Source organism: Hyla sarda, unplaced genomic scaffold, assembly GCF_029499605.1.
Source record: "Hyla sarda isolate aHylSar1 unplaced genomic scaffold, aHylSar1.hap1 scaffold_721, whole genome shotgun sequence".
NCBI lineage: Eukaryota > Metazoa > Chordata > Amphibia > Anura > Hylidae > Hyla > Hyla sarda.
In genome coordinates, this window is record NW_026610742.1 from 21099 (window position 1) to 44003 (window position 22905).

At 47.2% G+C, this 22905-nt stretch overlaps 8 non-coding genes and 1 pseudogene across 8 annotated transcripts; all 9 read right to left on the reverse strand.

Annotated features, from left to right (window-relative positions):
* Positions 1-42: 42 nt before the first annotated feature.
* On the reverse strand, positions 43-233 carry LOC130344466 (U2 spliceosomal RNA). The gene has a single exon (XR_008883384.1). It is a non-coding gene; the product is annotated as a U2 spliceosomal RNA (small nuclear RNA).
* Positions 234-2326: 2093 nt separating this feature from the next.
* Positions 2327-2517, reverse strand: LOC130344467 (U2 spliceosomal RNA). The gene has a single exon (XR_008883385.1). It is a non-coding gene; the product is annotated as a U2 spliceosomal RNA (small nuclear RNA).
* Positions 2518-4601: 2084 nt separating this feature from the next.
* Positions 4602-4795, reverse strand: LOC130344450 (U2 spliceosomal RNA). Its single transcript, XR_008883376.1, has one exon. It is a non-coding gene; the product is annotated as a U2 spliceosomal RNA (small nuclear RNA).
* Positions 4796-6216: 1421 nt separating this feature from the next.
* On the reverse strand, positions 6217-6353 carry LOC130344460 (U2 spliceosomal RNA; annotated as a pseudogene).
* Positions 6354-8435: 2082 nt separating this feature from the next.
* On the reverse strand, positions 8436-8626 carry LOC130344468 (U2 spliceosomal RNA). The gene has a single exon (XR_008883386.1). It is a non-coding gene; the product is annotated as a U2 spliceosomal RNA (small nuclear RNA).
* Positions 8627-10689: 2063 nt separating this feature from the next.
* On the reverse strand, positions 10690-10880 carry LOC130344469 (U2 spliceosomal RNA). The gene has a single exon (XR_008883387.1). It is a non-coding gene; the product is annotated as a U2 spliceosomal RNA (small nuclear RNA).
* Positions 10881-12945: 2065 nt separating this feature from the next.
* LOC130344470 (U2 spliceosomal RNA) lies at positions 12946-13136 on the reverse strand. Its single transcript, XR_008883388.1, has one exon. It is a non-coding gene; the product is annotated as a U2 spliceosomal RNA (small nuclear RNA).
* Positions 13137-15220: 2084 nt separating this feature from the next.
* Positions 15221-15411, reverse strand: LOC130344472 (U2 spliceosomal RNA). Its single transcript, XR_008883390.1, has one exon. It is a non-coding gene; the product is annotated as a U2 spliceosomal RNA (small nuclear RNA).
* A 7166-nt stretch (positions 15412-22577) lies between these two features.
* Positions 22578-22768, reverse strand: LOC130344473 (U2 spliceosomal RNA). The gene has a single exon (XR_008883391.1). It is a non-coding gene; the product is annotated as a U2 spliceosomal RNA (small nuclear RNA).
* Positions 22769-22905: the final 137 nt, after the last annotated feature.

The following is a 22905-nucleotide window of genomic DNA, read 5'->3' on the forward strand; positions in this document are numbered from 1 at the left end:
GTAGCAATGAAAGTAGGAATCTTTCTTTTTAACCCTGTAAGGGGGTGGTGCACTGTACCCGAAGATACTGCCATATCGGGTCAATGCATAGGGCGACGGAAGCAAGCTTCGAAATCGGCCCCCGTTCTCAAAAATCCATTTAATATATGGTCCCCAGATAGGGGACGTATCAGATATTAAACTGATAAGAACAGATACTACACTTGATCTTAGCCAAAAGGCCGAGAAGCGATAACCGTGAAAGGGGCGGGCCCAACAAGGTGCCCTTCATGGGCACTATCACTGCTTGCTGTCAGGGAGGCTGCCAGACAATTTTCCATGCACACTCTGGGCTGGGGGGCAGTCAACCACCAGTACACACAGCAGAACCTAAACCCATACCATTATTGCTAAGCAGCAAGACAGGGGCCCATTGCACTCCCACGGGGCCTTTTTAAATGCAATCCATAACCCGGATTTGCCAGGAACCCTTCTTACTCCTCCTACTTGCATGTGACACTGGGCTTAGGATCTGCATAGGAAACACACACACAAGCACACACCTACCTTTGTTGCCTGCAGATGCCTCCTTGGCTGTCCCCAAACGGTATCAAACTAACACCCACGGGAAGCTGTAAGCATAGAGGACATGCCTGCACCCCATTGGACTTACCTGTGTGGGTTAAACCCGGGTTATTTGACAACCTATGGCGGTGATGGTTCTGCTCAGGCAGAGCAGTGCTGATGCTCCTCATAAAGCTGTCGCTGCTGTGAAGGTTCTAGGTGACATCACAAATCCCTATGGTTACATACACAACAAAGCTGGGTTGTTGTTGTTTACACTCTGCAAGGCCTGTGGAAGTGAGTGACATCATAGCACTGTAGTTCTGAGGGTTCTAGATGGATGCAACAATCTCCTGTTGCTTCTATGAAGGCCATAATAGACGACATCACCAAACAGCTCCATAGTCACATACACAGCAAAGGAGAGATGTTGTTTACACCTAATGATGTCAGTGGTATTGAGTGACATCACAGCACAGTGCTAAGGCTCCTGGGCCTGGACACAGCAGCGGCTGCAATATCTCAACGGAGAATACGTTTATATATATGTGTGTGTGTGCGCGTATATATATATATATATATATATATATATATATATATATATATTTCTCCGCCGAAATCACTTTTAAACCCATTTCCACCTTTTTTTCCCTTCTCTTCCTCTTACTTTTTTTTCACGTTTTTTTACGTTTTTCTCCTTTTCGCCTCTTTTCTGGGCGTATTATTCTTCTTTTTCTTCTTTTTTTTCGTCTAATGCATACCCCATCAGTGCAGCAATGCTTATTCAATACCGCCAGCAGATGGAGACACTGGGGGATAATTTTCTAAGGATTTATACTGATTTTTCCTGTCTGAATTTGTCGCACAGAAAGTTGCAGGCCAAATATGTGTGACATTTCTGCGACTTTAGCTTCTAGAGCATTTTTACAACATTATACATAGGTGCTGAATACATAAAAAGCGACTGTTCAGCGACAGACAAGTCGCATCGGCTGAAAGTAGGCCAGAATGTCAGTCCATGTTGGAGCAGGTTTAGATACAGTCTAAAGTATAGATCTCAAAGTCTGTGCACAGAATTTAGCAAGGGCCTCGCACCTTCTGATGCATCAGGTAGGTGCACAATAGCATAGCCTAACCCTCTGTACTTTGGTCTATATTGATGCGGGACATAGACAGCCAGCTGATGACCAATCCATTAGTGCAATGGATGGCTGGAAGCATTTGTCTTTGCCTTTGCAATACCACAGAAGCAATGCATGGTCAATGTACAGCAATGACACACCTGTGTGAACAGCCAGGAGACCCCCCCCCCCCCCCATGTTATGTTACATAGTTACATAGTTAGTACGGTCGAAAAAAGACATATGTCCATCAAGTTCAACCAGGGAATTAAGGGGTAGGGGTGTGGCGCGATATTGGGGAAGGGATGAGATTTTATATTTCTTCATAAGCATTAATCTTATTTTGTCAATTAGGAACATTCAGCACCCACCCGCTATCAAGGCAGCTGCCTATCATGTCATGCCTTACCTGCACAGGTGTGCTGGCTACTCAAATGATCCAATTAAGGAGGCCATTTAGTCAGCAGCAGCAGAAGTCCTGTGCCTGGACGCTCCAACAGCGGCCAGACACAAGCAGAAGCAGAAGCAGCAGAAGCAGCAGCAGCAGCACCACCTTTTGTTTTTTGGCTGCAGCAACAGCAAGGCCCACAGGGCTGGCTAGCTGGCTAGCCAGCAAGCAGGTAGCAATGAAAGTAGGAATCTTTCTTTTTAACCCTGTAAGGGGGTGGTGCACTGTACCCGAAGATACTGCCATATCGGGTCAATGCATAGGGCGACGGAAGCAAGCTTCGAAATCGGCCCCCGTTCTCAAAAATCCATTTAATATATGGTCCCCAGATAGGGGACGTATCAGATATTAAACTGATAAGAACAGATACTACACTTGATCTTAGCCAAAAGGCCGAGAAGCGATAACCGTGAAAGGGGCGGGCCCAACAAGGTGCCCTTCATGGGCACTATCACTGCTTGCTGTCAGGGAGGCTGCCAGACAATTTTCCATGCACACTCTGGGCTGGGGGGCAGTCAACCACCAGTACACACAGCAGAACCTAAACCCATACCATTATTGCTAAGCAGCAAGACAGGGGCCCATTGCACTCCCACGGGGCCTTTTTAAATGCAATCCATAACCCGGATTTGCCAGGAACCCTTCTTACTCCTCCTACTTGCATGTGACACTGGGCTTAGGATCTGCATAGGAAACACACACACAAGCACACACCTACCTTTGTTGCCTGCAGATGCCTCCTTGGCTGTCACCAAACGGTATCAAACCAACACCCACGGGAAGCTGTAAGCATAGAGGACATGCCTGCACCCCATTGGACTTACCTGTGTGGGTTAAACCCGGGTTATTTGACAACCTATGGCGGTGATGGTTCTGCTCAGGCAGAGCAGTGCTGATGCTCCTCATAAAGCTGTCGCTGCTGTGAAGGTTCTAGGTGACATCACAAATCCCTATGGTTACATACACAACAAAGCTGGGTTGTTATTGTTTACACTCTGCAAGGCCTGTGGAAGTGAGTGACATCATAGCACTGTAGTTCTGAGGGTTCTAGATGGATGCAACAATCTCCTGTTGCTTCTATGAAGGCCATAATAGACGACATCACCAAACAGCTCCATAGTCACATACACAGCAAAGGAGAGATGTTGTTTACACCTAGTGATGTCAGTGGTATTGAGTGACATCACAGCACAGTGCTAAGGCTCCTGGGCCTGGACACAGCAGCGGCTGCAATATCTCAACGGAGAATACGTTTATATATATGTGTGTGTGTGCGCGTATATATATATATATATATATATATATATATATATATTTCTCCGCCGAAATCACTTTTAAACCCATTTCCACCTTTTTTTCCCTTCTCTTCCTCTTACTTTTTTTTCACGTTTTTTTACGTTTTTCTCCTTTTCGCCTCTTTTCTGGGCGTATTATTCTTCTTTTTCTTCTTTTTTTTCGTCTAATGCATACCCCATCAGTGCAGCAATGCTTATTCAATACCGCCAGCAGATGGAGACACTGGGGGATAATTTTCTAAGGATTTATACTGATTTTTCCTGTCTGAATTTGTCGCACAGAAAGTTGCAGGCCAAATATGTGTGACATTTCTGCGACTTTAGCTTCTAGAGCATTTTTACAACATTATACATAGGTGCTGAATACATAAAAAGCGACTGTTCAGCGACAGACAAGTCGCATCGGCTGAAAGTAGGCCAGAATGTCAGTCCATGTTGGAGCAGGTTTAGATACAGTCTAAAGTATAGATCTCAAAGTCTGTGCACAGAATTTAGCAAGGGCCTCGCACCTTCTGATGCATCAGGTAGGTGCACAATAGCATAGCCTAACCCTCTGTACTTTGGTCTATATTGATGCGGGACATAGACAGCCAGCTGATGACCAATCCATTAGTGCAATGGATGGCTGGAAGCATTTGTCTTTGCCTTTGCAATACCACAGAAGCAATGCATGGTCAATGTACAGCAATGACACACCTGTGTGAACAGTCAGGAGACCCCCCCCCCCCCCCATGTTATGTTACATAGTTACATAGTTAGTACGGTCGAAAAAAGACATATGTCCATCAAGTTCAACCAGGGAATTAAGGGGTAGGGGTGTGGCGCGATATTGGGGAAGGGATGAGATTTTATATTTCTTCATAAGCATTAATCTTATTTTGTCAATTAGGAACATTCAGCACCCACCCGCTATCAAGGCAGCTGTCTATCATGTCATGCCCTACCTGCACAGGTGTGCTGGCTACTCAAATGATCCAATTAAGGAGGCCATTTAGTCAGCAGCAGCAGAAGTCCTGTGCCTGGACGCTCCAACAGCGGCCAGACACAAGCAGAAGCAGAAGCAGCAGAAGCAGCAGCAGCACCACCTTTTGTTTTTTGGCTGCAGCAGCAGCAAGGCCCACAGGGCTGGCTAGCTGGCTAGCCAGCAAGCAGGTAGCAATGAAAGTAGGAATCTTTCTTTTTAACCCTGTAAGGGGGTGGTGCACTGTACCCGAAGATACTGCCATATCGGGTCAATGCATAGGGCGACGGAAGCAAGCTTCGAAATCGGCCCCCGTTCTCAAAAATCCATTTAATATATGGTCCCCAGATAGGGGACGTATCAGATATTAAACTGATAAGAACAGATTTTTTTTTTAGCCCTCAGAACTCAATCAGAGCTCCAAGATCTTATATGGACTCGATTGTTTTGTTCATCATCAGGTAACACTTTTATTTATTCCTAAAAAAAGACAAATTGAAATAAAATATTATAACAACAATAAAAATAATAAACATTCCAAAATTATAACAAATTCATTCCCTTTCTCCGGGCGTAAACTGCCAAGTAATCAATTAAACCATAGGTTAAGCTTCCTTTTTCCATTTCCCTTTTTACTGGGATGGCCAACCAGGCCGGTATTTTATAAGTTACCATAAATCGATCCACGTCAGGGCGAAAAGAATCATAAACTTTGTTTCTTACTGCAGGCAACTGGGCTTTAAAGGTGGATAATAGATCATCCAGGTCCTGTAAGAACAATTCTCTTTCCTCATCTGGAGCTCTCTCCAAAATAGTTTGGAAAGACCCTGAATATCCTCTTAAATCTCTCACCGGCTCTTCATTTTTCTTTTTACTCTTATGCTCTCCAATGTTCTTTTCTTCTACTATCATCTCTTTTCCAACAATTTTTGGCTCTTGGGTTACCACAGATCTTTTAATTTCTGGCTCTTGTTCAGAAACTTCTTCTTCTCTTTTCTTCTTCCTCTTTGGACAGTTCACATACATGTGACCAATTTTGTTACATAAATTACATTTACTTTTTTGGCTACAGGATTCGATTTCATGACCTTCTTTTTGGCATTTTTGGCACCACATTGAGGTGCACTCTTCCTTTAAATGGCCATATTTCTTGCATTTTCTACAGAAATTCTGCATACCTGCAAAAAACATATCTCCATTGATAACCCCTATTTTAAAACGGGCAGGGGGATAAAGAACTCTTCCATCTGCGTCTTCCTTGAACTTTACTTTAAATCTCCACTTTGTTGTCCAGACTCCATACTGATTATAAATTTTCCCAAGTGGCGCAATTTCCTCACAAAATTGGGTCAAAAGAATTATAATATCCTCCTCAGGGACGTAAGGACTATACATCCTCACCGTTAAAATTCTTTCTCTCCTGGGAAAGTGGGGAATGACTTCCACGCCCTCCCACACTGGATCAGACTTGATTGTCTCAAATTTCTTCCAAAATAAATCATAATCCTCTTCGGAAACCAAAATAACATCAAAGCACCCTTTCTTTGGAAATTCCAACATGGAAAGGATTTGTGTCTTTGCAATTTCCAAAACTCCAAAAAGAATTTCCTCCATTACAAAGGAAAGTCCTCTTCTTTTCTTCTCAAGGTCTTTCAGCAGGATCCGGACCCCATTCTTGATCTTCCCAAAAAAAGGAACCTCCTCTCCAACAGATTGAGAGGTGTCCATGATCTCTTCCATCTTCAATAGGCGTGTCCAGGCAGGGACAGAAAAACACTCCCCCACCAAAGAGTGGGCAGTGAAGGGTGATCGCCTCCCGTTGTCTGGGGACTAAGCCGGCTCCCTAATAGCAGCAGGGGGGTGAAGTCCCTCCGTTAAGAAGGACGATCCCCCCAGGCCAAGGAGCCGGGTACCCCAGACACCCTCTGACCAGACCAAGTGAGCAGATACTACACTTGATCTTAGCCAAAAGGCCGAGAAGCGATAACCGTGAAAGGGGCGGGCCCAACAAGGTGCCCTTCATGGGCACTATCACTGCTTGCTGTCAGGGAGGCTGCCAGACAATTTTCCATGCACACTCTGGGCTGGGGGGCAGTCAACCACCAGTACACACAGCAGAACCTAAACCCATACCATTATTGCTAAGCAGCAAGACAGGGGCCCATTGCACTCCCACGGGGCCTTTTTAAATGCAATCCATAACCCGGATTTGCCAGGAACCCTTCTTACTCCTCCTACTTGCATGTGACACTGGGCTTAGGATCTGCATAGGAAACACACACACAAGCACACACCTACCTTTGTTGCCTGCAGATGCCTCCTTGGCTGTCCCCAAACGGTATCAAACCAACACCCACGGGAAGCTGTAAGCATAGAGGACATGCCTGCACCCCATTGGACTTACCTGTGTGGGTTAAACCCGGGTTATTTGACAACCTATGGCGGTGATGGTTCTGCTCAGGCAGAGCAGTGCTGATGCTCCTCATAAAGCTGTCGCTGCTGTGAAGGTTCTAGGTGACATCACAAATCCCTATGGTTACATACACAACAAAGCTGGGTTGTTGTTGTTTACACTCTGCAAGGCCTGTGGAAGTGAGTGACATCATAGCACTGTAGTTCTGAGGGTTCTAGATGGATGCAACAATCTCCTGTTGCTTCTATGAAGGCCATAATAGACGACATCACCAAACAGCTCCATAGTCACATACACAGCAAAGGAGAGATGTTGTTTACACCTAGTGATGTCAGTGGTATTGAGTGACATCACAGCACAGTGCTAAGGCTCCTGGGCCTGGACACAGCAGCGGCTGCAATATCTCAACGGAGAATACGTTTATATATATGTGTGTGTGTGCGCGTATATATATATATATATATATATATATATATATATATATATTTCTCCGCCGAAATCACTTTTAAACCCATTTCCACCTTTTTTTCCCTTCTCTTCCTCTTACTTTTTTTTCACGTTTTTTTACGTTTTTCTCCTTTTCGCCTCTTTTCTGGGCGTATTATTCTTCTTTTTCTTCTTTTTTTTCGTCTAATGCATACCCCATCAGTGCAGCAATGCTTATTCAATACCGCCAGCAGATGGAGACACTGGGGGATAATTTTCTAAGGATTTATACTGATTTTTCCTGTCTGAATTTGTCGCACAGAAAGTTGCAGGCCAAATATGTGTGACATTTCTGCGACTTTAGCTTCTAGAGCATTTTTACAACATTATACATAGGTGCTGAATACATAAAAAGCGGCTGTTCAGCGACAGACAAGTCGCATCGGCTGAAAGTAGGCCAGAATGTCAGTCCATGTTGGAGCAGGTTTAGATACAGTCTAAAGTATAGATCTCAAAGTCTGTGCACAGAATTTAGCAAGGGCCTCGCACCTTCTGATGCATCAGGTAGGTGCACAATAGCATAGCCTAACCCTCTGTACTTTGGTCTATATTGATGCGGGACATAGACAGCCAGCTGATGACCAATCCATTAGTGCAATGGATGGCTGGAAGCATTTGTCTTTGCCTTTGCAATACCACAGAAGCAATGCATGGTCAATGTACAGCAATGACACACCTGTGTGAACAGCCAGGAGACCCCCCCCCATGTTATGTTACATAGTTACATAGTTAGTACGGTCGAAAAAAGACAAATGTCCATCAAGTTCAACCAGGGAATTAAGGGGTAGGGGTGTGGCGCGATATTGGGGAAGGGATGAGATTTTATATTTCTTCATAAGCATTAATCTTATTTTGTCAATTAGGAACATTCAGCACCCACCCGCTATCAAGGCAGCTGCCTATCATGTCATGCCCTACCTGCACAGGTATGCTGGCTACTCAAATGATCCAATTAAGGAGGCCATTTAGTCAGCAGCAGCAGAAGTCCTGTGCCTGGACGCTCCAACAGCGGCCAGACACAAGCAGAAGCAGAAGCAGCAGAAGCAGCAGCAGCACCACCTTTTGTTTTTTGGCTGCAGCAGCAGCAAGGCCCACAGGGCTGGCTAGCTGGCTAGCCAGCAAGCAGGTAGCAATGAAAGTAGGAATCTTTCTTTTTAACCCTGTAAGGGGGTGGTGCACTGTACCCGAAGATACTGCCATATCGGGTCAATGCATAGGGCGACGGAAGCAAGCTTCGAAATCGGCCCCCGTTCTCAAAAATCCATTTAATATATGGTCCCCAGATAGGGGACGTATCAGATATTAAACTGATAAGAACAGATACTACACTTGATCTTAGCCAAAAGGCCGAGAAGCGATAACCGTGAAAGGGGCGGGCCCAACAAGGTGCCCTTCATGGGCACTATCACTGCTTGCTGTCAGGGAGGCTGCCAGACAATTTTCCATGCACACTCTGGGCTGGGGGGCAGTCAACCACCAGTACACACAGCAGAACCTAAACCCATACCATTATTGCTAAGCAGCAAGACAGGGGCCCATTGCACTCCCACGGGGCCTTTTTAAATGCAATCCATAACCCGGATTTGCCAGGAACCCTTCTTACTCCTCCTACTTGCATGTGACACTGGGCTTAGGATCTGCATAGGAAACACACACACAAGCACACACCTACCTTTGTTGCCTGCAGATGCCTCCTTGGCTGTCCCCAAACGGTATCAAACCAACACCCACGGGAAGCTGTAAGCATAGAGGACATGCCTGCACCCCATTGGACTTACCTGTGTGGGTTAAACCCGGGTTATTTGACAACCTATGGCGGTGATGGTTCTGCTCAGGCAGAGCAGTGCTGATGCTCCTCATAAAGCTGTCGCTGCTGTGAAGGTTCTAGGTGACATCACAAATCCCTATGGTTACATACACAACAAAGCTGGGTTGTTGTTGTTTACACTCTGCAAGGCCTGTGGAAGTGAGTGACATCATAGCACTGTAGTTCTGAGGGTTCTAGATGGATGCAACAATCTCCTGTTGCTTCTATGAAGGCCATAATAGACGACATCACCAAACAGCTCCATAGTCACATACACAGCAAAGGAGAGATGTTGTTTACACCTAGTGATGTCAGTGGTATTGAGTGACATCACAGCACAGTGCTAAGGCTCCTGGGCCTGGACACAGCAGCGGCTGCAATATCTCAACGGAGAATACGTTTATATATATGTGTGTGTGTGCGCGTATATATATATATATATTTCTCCGCCGAAATCACTTTTAAACCCATTTCCACCTTTTTTTCCCTTCTCTTCCTCTTACTTTTTTTTCACGTTTTTTTACGTTTTTCTCCTTTTCGCCTCTTTTCTGGGCGTATTATTCTTCTTTTTCTTCTTTTTTTTCGTCTAATGCATACCCCATCAGTGCAGCAATGCTTATTCAATACCGCCAGCAGATGGAGACACTGGGGGATAATTTTCTAAGGATTTATACTGATTTTTCCTGTCTGAATTTGTCGCACAGAAACTTGCAGGCCAAATATGTGTGACATTTCTGCGACTTTAGCTTCTAGAGCATTTTTACAACATTATACATAGGTGCTGAATACATAAAAAGCGACTGTTCAGCGACAGACAAGTCGCATCGGCTGAAAGTAGGCCAGAATGTCAGTCCATGTTGGAGCAGGTTTAGATACAGTCTAAAGTATAGATCTCAAAGTCTGTGCACAGAATTTAGCAAGGGCCTCGCACCTTCTGATGCATCAGGTAGGTGCACAATAGCATAGCCTAACCCTCTGTACTTTGGTCTATATTGATGCGGGACATAGACAGCCAGCTGATGACCAATCCATTAGTGCAATGGATGGCTGGAAGCATTTGTCTTTGCCTTTGCAATACCACAGAAGCAATGCATGGTCAATGTACAGCAATGACACACCTGTGTGAACAGCCAGGAGACCCCCCCCCCCCCCATGTTATGTTACATAGTTACATAGTTAGTACGGTCGAAAAAAGACATATGTCCATCAAGTTCAACCAGGGAATTAAGGGGTAGGGGTGTGGCGCGATATTGGGGAAGGGATGAGATTTTATATTTCTTCATAAGCATTAATCTTATTTTGTCAATTAGGAACATTCAGCACCCACCCGCTATCAAGGCAGCTGCCTATCATGTCATGCCCTACCTGCACAGGTATGCTGGCTACTCAAATGATCCAATTAAGGAGGCCATTTAGTCAGCAGCAGCAGAAGTCCTGTGCCTGGACGCTCCAACAGCGGCCAGACACAAGCAGAAGCAGAAGCAGCAGAAGCAGCAGCAGCACCACCTTTTGTTTTTTGGCTGCAGCAGCAGCAAGGCCCACAGGGCTGGCTAGCTGGCTAGCCAGCAAGCAGGTAGCAATGAAAGTAGGAATCTTTCTTTTTAACCCTGTAAGGGGGTGGTGCACTGTACCCGAAGATACTGCCATATCGGGTCAATGCATAGGGCGACGGAAGCAAGCTTCGAAATCGGCCCCCGTTCTCAAAAATCCATTTAATATATGGTCCCCAGATAGGGGACGTATCAGATATTAAACTGATAAGAACAGATACTACACTTGATCTTAGCCAAAAGGCCGAGAAGCGATAACCGTGAAAGGGGCGGGCCCAACAAGGTGCCCTTCATGGGCACTATCACTGCTTGCTGTCAGGGAGGCTGCCAGACAATTTTCCATGCACACTCTGGGCTGGGGGGCAGTCAACCACCAGTACACACAGCAGAACCTAAACCCATACCATTATTGCTAAGCAGCAAGACAGGGGCCCATTGCACTCCCACGGGGCCTTTTTAAATGCAATCCATAACCCGGATTTGCCAGGAACCCTTCTTACTCCTCCTACTTGCATGTGACACTGGGCTTAGGATCTGCATAGGAAACACACACACAAGCACACACCTACCTTTGTTGCCTGCAGATGCCTCCTTGGCTGTCCCCAAACGGTATCAAACCAACACCCACGGGAAGCTGTAAGCATAGAGGACATGCCTGCACCCCATTGGACTTACCTGTGTGGGTTAAACCCGGGTTATTTGACAACCTATGGCGGTGATGGTTCTGCTCAGGCAGAGCAGTGCTGATGCTCCTCATAAAGCTGTCGCTGCTGTGAAGGTTCTAGGTGACATCACAAATCCCTATGGTTACATACACAACAAAGCTGGGTTGTTGTTGTTTACACTCTGCAAGGCCTGTGGAAGTGAGTGACATCATAGCACTGTAGTTCTGAGGGTTCTAGATGGATGCAACAATCTCCTGTTGCTTCTATGAAGGCCATAATAGACGACATCACCAAACAGCTCCATAGTCACATACACAGCAAAGGAGAGATGTTGTTTACACCTAGTGATGTCAGTGGTATTGAGTGACATCACAGCACAGTGCTAAGGCTCCTGGGCCTGGACACAGCAGCGGCTGCAATATCTCAACGGAGAATACGTTTATATATATGTGTGTGTGTGCGCGTATATATATATATATATTTCTCCGCCGAAATCACTTTTAAACCCATTTCCACCTTTTTTTCCCTTCTCTTCCTCTTACTTTTTTTTCACGTTTTTTTACGTTTTTCTCCTTTTCGCCTCTTTTCTGGGCGTATTATTCTTCTTTTTCTTCTTTTTTTTCGTCTAATGCATACCCCATCAGTGCAGCAATGCTTATTCAATACCGCCAGCAGATGGAGACACTGGGGGATAATTTTCTAAGGATTTATACTGATTTTTCCTGTCTGAATTTGTCGCACAGAAAGTTGCAGGCCAAATATGTGTGACATTTCTGCGACTTTAGCTTCTAGAGCATTTTTACAACATTATACATAGGTGCTGAATACATAAAAAGCGACTGTTCAGCGACAGACAAGTCGCATCGGCTGAAAGTAGGCCAGAATGTCAGTCCATGTTGGAGCAGGTTTAGATACAGTCTAAAGTATAGATCTCAAAGTCTGTGCACAGAATTTAGCAAGGGCCTCGCACCTTCTGATGCATCAGGTAGGTGCACAATAGCATAGCCTAACCCTCTGTACTTTGGTCTATATTGATGCGGGACATAGACAGCCAGCTGATGACCAATCCATTAGTGCAATGGATGGCTGGAAGCATTTGTCTTTGCCTTTGCAATACCACAGAAGCAATGCATGGTCAATGTACAGCAATGACACACCTGTGTGAACAGCCAGGAGACCCCCCCCCCCCCCCCATGTTATGTTACATAGTTACATAGTTAGTACGGTCGAAAAAAGACATATGTCCATCAAGTTCAACCAGGGAATTAAGGGGTAGGGGTGTGGCGCGATATTGGGGAAGGGATGAGATTTTATATTTCTTCATAAGCATTAATCTTATTTTGTCAATTAGGAACATTCAGCACCCACCCGCTATCAAGGCAGCTGCCTATCATGTCATGCCCTACCTGCACAGGTGTGCTGGCTACTCAAATGATCCAATTAAGGAGGCCATTTAGTCAGCAGCAGCAGAAGTCCTGTGCCTGGACGCTCCAACAGCGGCCAGACACAAGCAGAAGCAGAAGCAGCAGAAGCAGCAGCAGCACCACCTTTTGTTTTTTGGCTGCAGCAGCAGCAAGGCCCACAGGGCTGGCTAGCTGGCTAGCCAGCAAGCAGGTAGCAATGAAAGTAGGAATCTTTCTTTTTAACCCTGTAAGGGGGTGGTGCACTGTACCCGAAGATACTGCCATATCGGGTCAATGCATAGGGCGACGGAAGCAAGCTTCGAAATCGGCCCCCGTTCTCAAAAATCCATTTAATATATGGTCCCCAGATAGGGGACGTATCAGATATTAAACTGATAAGAACAGATACTACACTTGATCTTAGCCAAAAGGCCGAGAAGCGATAACCGTGAAAGGGGCGGGCCCAACAAGGTGCCCTTCATGGGCACTATCACTGCTTGCTGTCAGGGAGGCTGCCAGACAATTTTCCATGCACACTCTGGGCTGGGGGGCAGTCAACCACCAGTACACACAGCAGAACCTAAACCCATACCATTATTGCTAAGCAGCAAGACAGGGGCCCATTGCACTTCCACGGGGCCTTTTTAAATGCAATCCATAACCCGGATTTGCCAGGAACCCTTCTTACTCCTCCTACTTGCATGTGACACTGGGCTTAGGATCTGCATAGGAAACACACACACAAGCACACACCTACCTTTGTTGCCTGCAGATGCCTCCTTGGCTGTCCCCAAACGGTATCAAACCAACACCCACGGGAAGCTGTAAGCATAGAGGACATGCCTGCACCCCATTGGACTTACCTGTGTGGGTTAAACCCGGGTTATTTGACAACCTATGGCGGTGATGGTTCTGCTCAGGCAGAGCAGTGCTGATGCTCCTCATAAAGCTGTCGCTGCTGTGAAGGTTCTAGGTGACATCACAAATCCCTATGGTTACATACACAACAAAGCTGGGTTGTTGTTGTTTACACTCTGCAAGGCCTGTGGAAGTGAGTGACATCATAGCACTGTAGTTCTGAGGGTTCTAGATGGATGCAACAATCTCCTGTTGCTTCTATGAAGGCCATAATAGACGACATCACCAAACAGCTCCATAGTCACATACACAGCAAAGGAGAGATGTTGTTTACACCTAGTGATGTCAGTGGTATTGAGTGACATCACAGCACAGTGCTAAGGCTCCTGGGCCTGGACACAGCAGCGGCTGCAATATCTCAACGGAGAATACGTTTATATATATGTGTGTGTGTGCGCGTATATATATATATATATATATATATATATATATATATATATATATTTCTCCGCCGAAATCACTTTTAAACCCATTTCCACCTTTTTTTCCCTTCTCTTCCTCTTACTTTTTTTTCACGTTTTTTTACGTTTTTCTCCTTTTCGCCTCTTTTCTGGGCGTATTATTCTTCTTTTTCTTCTTTTTTTTCGTCTAATGCATACCCCATCAGTGCAGCAATGCTTATTCAATACCGCCAGCAGATGGAGACACTGGGGGATAATTTTCTAAGGATTTATACTGATTTTTCCTGTCTGAATTTGTCGCACAGAAAGTTGCAGGCCAAATATGTGTGACATTTCTGCGACTTTAGCTTCTAGAGCATTTTTACAACATTATACATAGGTGCTGAATACATAAAAAGCGACTGTTCAGCGACAGACAAGTCGCATCGGCTGAAAGTAGGCCAGAATGTCAGTCCATGTTGGAGCAGGTTTAGATACAGTCTAAAGTATAGATCTCAAAGTCTGTGCACAGAATTTAGCAAGGGCCTCGCACCTTCTGATGCATCAGGTAGGTGCACAATAGCATAGCCTAACCCTCTGTACTTTGGTCCATATTGATGCGGGACATAGACAGCCAGCTGATGACCAATCCATTAGTGCAATGGATGGCTGGAAGCATTTGTCTTTGCCTTTGCAATACCACAGAAGCAATGCATGGTCAATGTACAGCAATGACACACCTGTGTGAACAGCCAGGAGACCCCCCCCCCCCCCCCATGTTATGTTACATAGTTACATAGTTAGTACGGTCGAAAAAAGACATATGTCCATCAAGTTCAACCAGGGAATTAAGGGGTAGGGGTGTGGCGCGATATTGGGGAAGGGATGAGATTTTATATTTCTTCATAAGCATTAATCTTATTTTGTCAATTAGGAACATTCAGCACCCACCCGCTATCAAGGCAGCTGCCTATCATGTCATGCCCTACCTGCACAGGTGTGCTGGCTACTCAAATGATCCAATTAAGGAGGCCATTTAGTCAGCAGCAGCAGAAGTCCTGTGCCTGGACGCTCCAACAGCGGCCAGACACAAGCAGAAGCAGAAGCAGCAGAAGCACCACCTTTTGTTTTTTGGCTGCAGCAGCAGCAAGGCCCACAGGGCTGGCTAGCTGGCTAGCCAGCAAGCAGGTAGCAATGAAAGTAGGAATCTTTCTTTTTAACCCTGTAAGGGGGTGGTGCACTGTACCCGAAGATACTGCCATATCGGGTCAATGCATAGGGCGACGGAAGCAAGCTTCGAAATCGGCCCCCGTTCTCAAAAATCCATTTAATATATGGTCCCCAGATAGGGGACGTATCAGATATTAAACTGATAAGAACAGATACTACACTTGATCTTAGCCAAAAGGCCGAGAAGCGATAACCGTGAAAGGGGCGGGCCCAACAAGGTGCCCTTCATGGGCACTATCACTGCTTGCTGTCAGGGAGGCTGCCAGACAATTTTCCATGCACACTCTGGGCTGGGGGGCAGTCAACCACCAGTACACACAGCAGAACCTAAACCCATACCATTATTGCTAAGCAGCAAGACAGGGGCCCATTGCACTTCCACGGGGCCTTTTTAAATGCAATCCATAACCCGGATTTGCCAGGAACCCTTCTTACTCCTCCTACTTGCATGTGACACTGGGCTTAGGATCTGCATAGGAAACACACACACAAGCACACACCTACCTTTGTTGCCTGCAGATGCCTCCTTGGCTGTCCCCAAACGGTATCAAACCAACACCCACGGGAAGCTGTAAGCATAGAGGACATGCCTGCACCCCATTGGACTTACCTGTGTGGGTTAAACCCGGGTTATTTGACAACCTATGGCGGTGATGGTTCTGCTCAGGCAGAGCAGTGCTGATGCTCCTCATAAAGCTGTCGCTGCTGTGAAGGTTCTAGGTGACATCACAAATCCCTATGGTTACATACACAACAAAGCTGGGTTGTTGTTGTTTACACTCTGCAAGGCCTGTGGAAGTGAGTGACATCATAGCACTGTAGTTCTGAGGGTTCTAGATGGATGCAACAATCTCCTGTTGCTTCTATGAAGGCCATAATAGACGACATCACCAAACAGCTCCATAGTCACATACACAGCAAAGGAGAGATGTTGTTTACACCTAGTGATGTCAGTGGTATTGAGTGACATCACAGCACAGTGCTAAGGCTCCTGGGCCTGGACACAGCAGCGGCTGCAATATCTCAACGGAGAATACGTTTATATATATGTGTGTGTGTGCGCGTATATATATATATATATATATATATATATATATATATATATATATGTTACGCCGAGCGCTCCGGGTCCCCGCTCCTCCCCGGAGCGCTCGCTACACTCTCCTCACTGCAGCGCTCCGGTCGGTTCCACTGACCCGGGGCGCTGCTATACCGCCTCCAGCCGGGATGCGATTCGCGATGCGGGTAGCGCCCGCTCGCGATGCGCACCCCGGCTCCCGTACCTGACTCGCTCTCCGTCAGTCCTGTCCCGGCGCGCGCGGCCCCGCTCCCTAGGGCGCGCGCGCGCCGGGTCTTTGCGATTTAAAGGGCCACTGCGCCGCTGATTGGCGCAGTGGTTCCAATTAGTGTTATCACCTGTGCACTTCCCTATATCACCTCACTTCCCCTTCACTCCCTCGCCGGATCTTGTTGCCATCGTGCCAGTGAAAGCGTTTCCTTGTGTGTTCCTAGCCTGTGTTCCAGACCTCCTGCCGTTGCCCCTGACTACGATCCTTGCTGCCTGCCCCGACCTTCTGCTACGTCCGACCTTGCTTCTGTCTACTCCCTTGTACCGCGCCTATCTTCAGCAGCCAGAGAGGTTGAGCCGTTGCTAGTGGATACGACCTGGTCACTACCGCCGCAGCAAGACCATCCCGCTTTGCGGCGGGCTCTGGTGAAAACCAGTAGTGACTTAGAACCGATCCACTAGCACGGTCCACGCCAATCCCTCTCTGGCACAGAGGATCCACTACCTGCCAGCCGGCATCGTGACAGTAGATCCGGCCATGGATCCCGCTGAAGTTCCTCTGCCAGTTGTCGCTGACCTCACCACGGTGGTCGCCCAGCAGTCACAACAGATAGCGCAACAAGGCCAACAGCTGTCTCAACTGACTGTTATGCTACAACAGTTACTACCACAGCTCCAGCAATCATCTCCTCCGCCAGCTCCTGCACCTCCTCCGCAGCGAGTGGCCGCTTCTGGACTACGACTATCCTTGCCGGATAAATTTGATGGGGACTCTAAGTTTTGCCGTGGCTTTCTTCCCCAATGTTCATTGCACTTGGAGATGATGTCGGACCAGTTCCCCACTGAAAGGTCTAAGGTGGCTTTCGTAGTCAGCCTTCTGTCTGGAAAAGCCCTGTCTTGGGCCACACCGCTCTGGGACCGCAATGACCCCGTCACTGCCTCTGTACACTCCTTCTTCTCGGAAATTCGAAGTGTCTTTGAGGAACCTGCCCGAGCCTCTTCTGCTGAGACTGCCCTGTTGAACCTGGTCCAGGGTAATTCTTCCGTTGGCGAGTATGCCGTACAATTCCGTACTCTTGCTTCAGAGTTATCCTGGAATAATGAGGCACTCTGCGCGACCTTCAAAAAAGGCCTATCCAGCAACATTAAAGATGTTCTGGCCGCACGAGAAATCCCTGCTAATCTACATGAACTCATTCACCTAGCCACTCGCATTGACATGCGTTTTTCCGAAAGGCGTCAGGAGCTCCGCCAGGATATGGACTCTGTTCGCACGAGGCGTTTCTTCTCCCCGGCTCCTCTCTCCTCTGGTCCCCTGCAATCTGTTCCTGTGCCTCCCGCCGTGGAGGCTATGCAGGTCGACCGGTCTCGCCTGACACCTCAAGAGAGGACACGACGCCGCATGGAGAATCTCTGCCTGTACTGTGCTAGTACCGAACACTTCCTGAAGGATTGTCCTATCCGTCCTCCCCGCCTGGAAAGACGTACGCTGACTCCGCACAAAAGTGAGACAGTCCTTGATGTCTACTCTGCTTCTCCACGTCTTACTGTGCCTGTGCGGATGTCTGCCTCTGCCTTCTCCTTCTCTGCTGTGGCCTTCTTGGACTCCGGATCTGCAGGAAATTTTATTTTGGCCTCTCTCGTCAACAGGTTCAACATCCCGGTGACCAGTCTCGCCAGACCCCTCTACATCAATTGTGTAAACAATGAAAGATTGGACTGTACCATACGTTTCCGCACGGAGCCCCTTCTAATGTGCATCGGATCTCATCACGAGAGGATTGAACTTTTGGTCCTCCCCAATTGCACTTCTGAAATTCTCCTTGGACTTCCCTGGCTTCAACTTCATTCCCCAACCCTGGATTGGTCCACTGGGGAGATCAGGAGTTGGGGGCCCTCTTGTTCCAAGGACTGCCTAAAACCGGTTCCCAGTAACCCTTGCCGTGACTCTGTGGTTCCTCCTGTAACCGGTCTCCCTAAGGCCTATATGGACTTTGCGGACGTTTTTTGCAAAAAACAAGCTGAGACTCTACCTCCTCACAGGCCTTATGATTGTCCTATTGACCTCCTCCCGGGCACTACTCCACCCCGGGGCAGAATCTATCCTCTGTCCGTCCCAGAGACTCTTGCCATGTCTGAATACGTCCAGGAAAATTTAAAAAAGGGCTTTATCCGTAAATCCTCCTCTCCTGCCGGAGCCGGATATTTCTTTGTGTCCAAAAAAGATGGCTCTCTACGTCCTTGCATTGACTACCGCGGTCTTAATAAAATCACGGTTAAGAACCGCTACCCCCTACCCCTCATCTCTGAACTCTTTGATCGCCTCCAAGGTGCCCACATTTTTACCAAACTGGACTTAAGAGGTGCTTATAATCTCATCCGCATCAGAGAGGGGGATGAATGGAAAACGGCATTTAACACCAGAGATGGACACTTTGAGTATCTGGTCATGCCCTTTGGCCTGTGCAACGCCCCTGCCGTCTTCCAAGACTTTGTTAATGAAATTTTTCGTGATCTCCTATACTCCTGTGTTGTTGTATATCTGGACAATATCCTGATTTTTTCTGCCAATCTAGAAGAACACCGCCAGCATGTCCGTATGGTTCTTCAGAGACTTCGTGACAATCAACTCTATGCCAAAATAGAGAAATGTCTGTTTGAATGCCAATCTCTTCCTTTCCTAGGATACTTGGTCTCTGGCCAGGGACTACAAATGGATCCAGACAAACTCTCTGCCGTCTTAGATTGGCCACGCCCCTCCGGACTCCGTGCCATCCAACGTTTTTTGGGGTTCGCCAATTATTACAGGCAATTTATTCCACATTTTTCTACCGTTGTGGCTCCTATTGTGGCTTTAACCAAAAAAAATGCCGATCCCAAGTCTTGGCCTCCTCAAGCGGAAGACGCCTTTAAACGGATCAAGTCTGCCTTTTCTTCGGCTCCCGTGCTCTCCAGACCTGACCCATCTAAACCCTTCCTATTGGAGGTTGATGCCTCCTCAGTGGGAGCTGGAGCTGTCCTTCTACAAAAAAACTCTTCCGGGCATGCTGTTACTTGTGGTTTTTTTTCTAGGACCTTCTCTCCGGCGGAGAGGAACTACTCCATCGGGGATCGAGAGCTTCTAGCCATTAAATTAGCACTTGAGGAATGGAGGCATCTGCTGGAGGGATCAAGATTTCCAGTTATTATTTACACCGATCACAAGAACCTCTCCTACCTCCAGTCTGCCCAACGGCTGAATCCTCGTCAGGCCAGGTGGTCTCTGTTCTTTGCCCGATTTAATTTTGAAATTCACTTTCGGCCTGCCGATAAGAACATTAGGGCCGATGCTCTCTCTCGTTCCTCAGATGCTTCTGAAGTTGAACTCTCTCCTCAACACATCATTCCTCCTGACTGCCTGATTTCCACTTCTCCAGCCTCCATCAGGCAAACTCCTCCAGGAAAGACCTTTGTTTCTCCACGCCAACGCCTCGGAATCCTCAAATGGGGTCACTCCTCCCATCTCGCAGGTCATGCGGGCATCAAGAAATCTGTGCAACTCATCTCTCGCTTCTATTGGTGGCCGACTCTAGAGACTGATGTGGTGGACTTTGTGCGAGCCTGCACTATCTGTGCCCGGGATAAGACTCCTCGCCAGAAGCCCGCTGGTTTTCTTCATCCTCTGCCTGTCCCCGAACAGCCTTGGTCTCTGATTGGTATGGATTTTATTACTGACTTACCCCCATCCCATGGCAACACTGTTATTTGGGTGGTCGTTGATCGATTCTCCAAAATGGCACATTTCATCCCTCTTCCTGGTCTTCCTTCAGCGCCTCAGTTGGCTAAACAATTTTTTGTACACATTTTTCGTCTTCACGGGTTGCCTACGCAGATCGTCTCGGATAGAGGCGTCCAATTCGTGTCTAAATTCTGGAGGGCTCTCTGTAAACAACTCAAGATTAAATTAAATTTTTCTTCTGCATATCATCCTCAATCCAATGGACTAGTAGAAAGAATTAACCAGGTCTTGGGTGATTATTTACGACATTTTGTTTCCTCCCGCCAGGATGACTGGGCAGATCTTCTACCTTGGGCCGAATTCTCGTATAATTTCAGAGTCTCTGAATCTTCCTCCAAATCCCCATTTTTCGTGGTGTACGGCCGTCACCCTCTTCCTCCCCTCCCTACCCCCTTGCCCTCTGGTCTGCCCGCTGTGGATGAAATTTCTCGTGATCTTTCCATCATATGGAGAGAGACCCAAAATTCTCTCTTACAGGCTTCTTCACGCATGAAGAAATTCGCGGATATGAAAAGAAGAGCTCCTCCCATTTTTTCCCCTGGAGACAAGGTATGGCTCTCCGCTAAATATGTCCGCTTCCGTGTCCCTAGCTATAAGTTGGGACCACGCTATCTTGGTCCTTTCAAAATTTTGCGCCAGATTAATCCTGTCTCTTACAAACTTCTTCTTCCTCCTTCTCTTCGTATTCCTAATGCCTTTCACGTTTCTCTTCTTAAACCACTTATCATTAACCGTTTCTCTCCCAAATCTGTTCCTCCCACTCCTGTCTCCGGCTCCTCGGACATCTTCTCCGTCAAAGAGATTTTAGCTTCAAAAAAGGTCAGAGGGAAAACCTTCTTTTTAGTAGATTGGGAGGGTTGTGGTCCAGAAGAGAGGTCCTGGGAACCTGAGGACAATATCCTGGACAAAAGTCTGGTCCTCAGGTTCTCAGGCTCCAAGAAGAGGGGGAGACCCAAGGGAGGGGGTACTGTTACGCCGAGCGCTCCGGGTCCCCGCTCCTCCCCGGAGCGCTCGCTACACTCTCCTCACTGCAGCGCTCCGGTCGGTTCCACTGACCCGGGGCGCTGCGATACCGCCTCCAGCCGGGATGCGATTCGCGATGCGGGTAGCGCCCGCTCGCGATGCGCACCCCGGCTCCCGTACCTGACTCGCTCTCCGTCAGTCCTCCGTCAGCTCTTACTTTTCTTTCACGTTTTTTTACGTTTTTCTCCTTTTCGCCTCTTTTCTGGGCGTATTATTCTTCTTTTTCTTCTTTTTTTTCGTCTAATGCATACCCCATCAGTGCAGCAATGCTTATTCAATACCGCCAGCAGATGGAGACACTGGGGGATAATTTTCTAAGGATTTATACTGATTTTTCCTGTCTGAATTTGTCGCACAGAAAGTTGCAGGCCAAATATGTGTGACATTTCTGCGACTTTAGCTTCTAGAGCATTTTTACAACATTATACATAGGTGCTGAATACATAAAAAGCGACTGTTCAGCAACAGACAAGTCGCATCGGCTGAAAGTAGGCCAGAATGTCAGTCCATGTTGGAGCAGGTTTAGATACAGTCTAAAGTATAGATCTCAAAGTCTGTGCACAGAATTTAGCAAGGGCCTCGCACCTTCTGATGCATCAGGTAGGTGCACAATAGCATAGCCTAACCCTCTGTACTTTGGTCTATATTGATGCGGGACATAGACAGCCAGCTGATGACCAATCCATTAGTGCAATGGATGGCTGGAAGCATTTGTCTTTGCCTTTGCAATACCACAGAAGCAATGCATGGTCAATGTACAGCAATGACACACCTGTGTGAACAGCCAGGAGACCCCCCCCCCCCCATGTTATGTTACATAGTTACATAGTTAGTACGGTCGAAAAAAGACATATGTCCATCAAGTTCAACCAGGGAATTAAGGGGTAGGGGTGTGGCGCGATATTGGGGAAGGGATGAGATTTTATATTTCTTCATAAGCATTAATCTTATTTTGTCAATTAGGAACATTCAGCACCCACCCGCTATCAAGGCAGCTGCCTATCATGTCATGCCCTACCTGCACAGGTGTGCTGGCTACTCAAATGATCCAATTAAGGAGGCCATTTAGTCAGCAGCAGCAGAAGTCCTGTGCCTGGACGCTCCAACAGCGGCCAGACACAAGCAGAAGCAGAAGCAGCAGAAGCAGCAGCAGCACCACCTTTTGTTTTTTGGCTGCAGCAGCAGCAAGGCCCACAGGGCTGGCTAGCTGGCTAGCCAGCAAGCAGGTAGCAATGAAAGTAGGAATCTTTCTTTTTAACCCTGTAAGGGGGTGGTGCACTGTACCCGAAGATACTGCCATATCGGGTCAATGCATAGGGCGACGGAAGCAAGCTTCGAAATCGGCCCCCGTTCTCAAAAATCCATTTAATATATGGTCCCCAGATAGGGGACGTATCAGATATTAAACTGATAAGAACAGATACTACACTTGATCTTAGCCAAAAGGCCGAGAAGCGATAACCGTGAAAGGGGCGGGCCCAACAAGGTGCCCTTCATGGGCACTATCACTGCTTGCTGTCAGGGAGGCTGCCAGACAATTTTCCATGCACACTCTGGGCTGGGGGGCAGTCAACCACCAGTACACACAGCAGAACC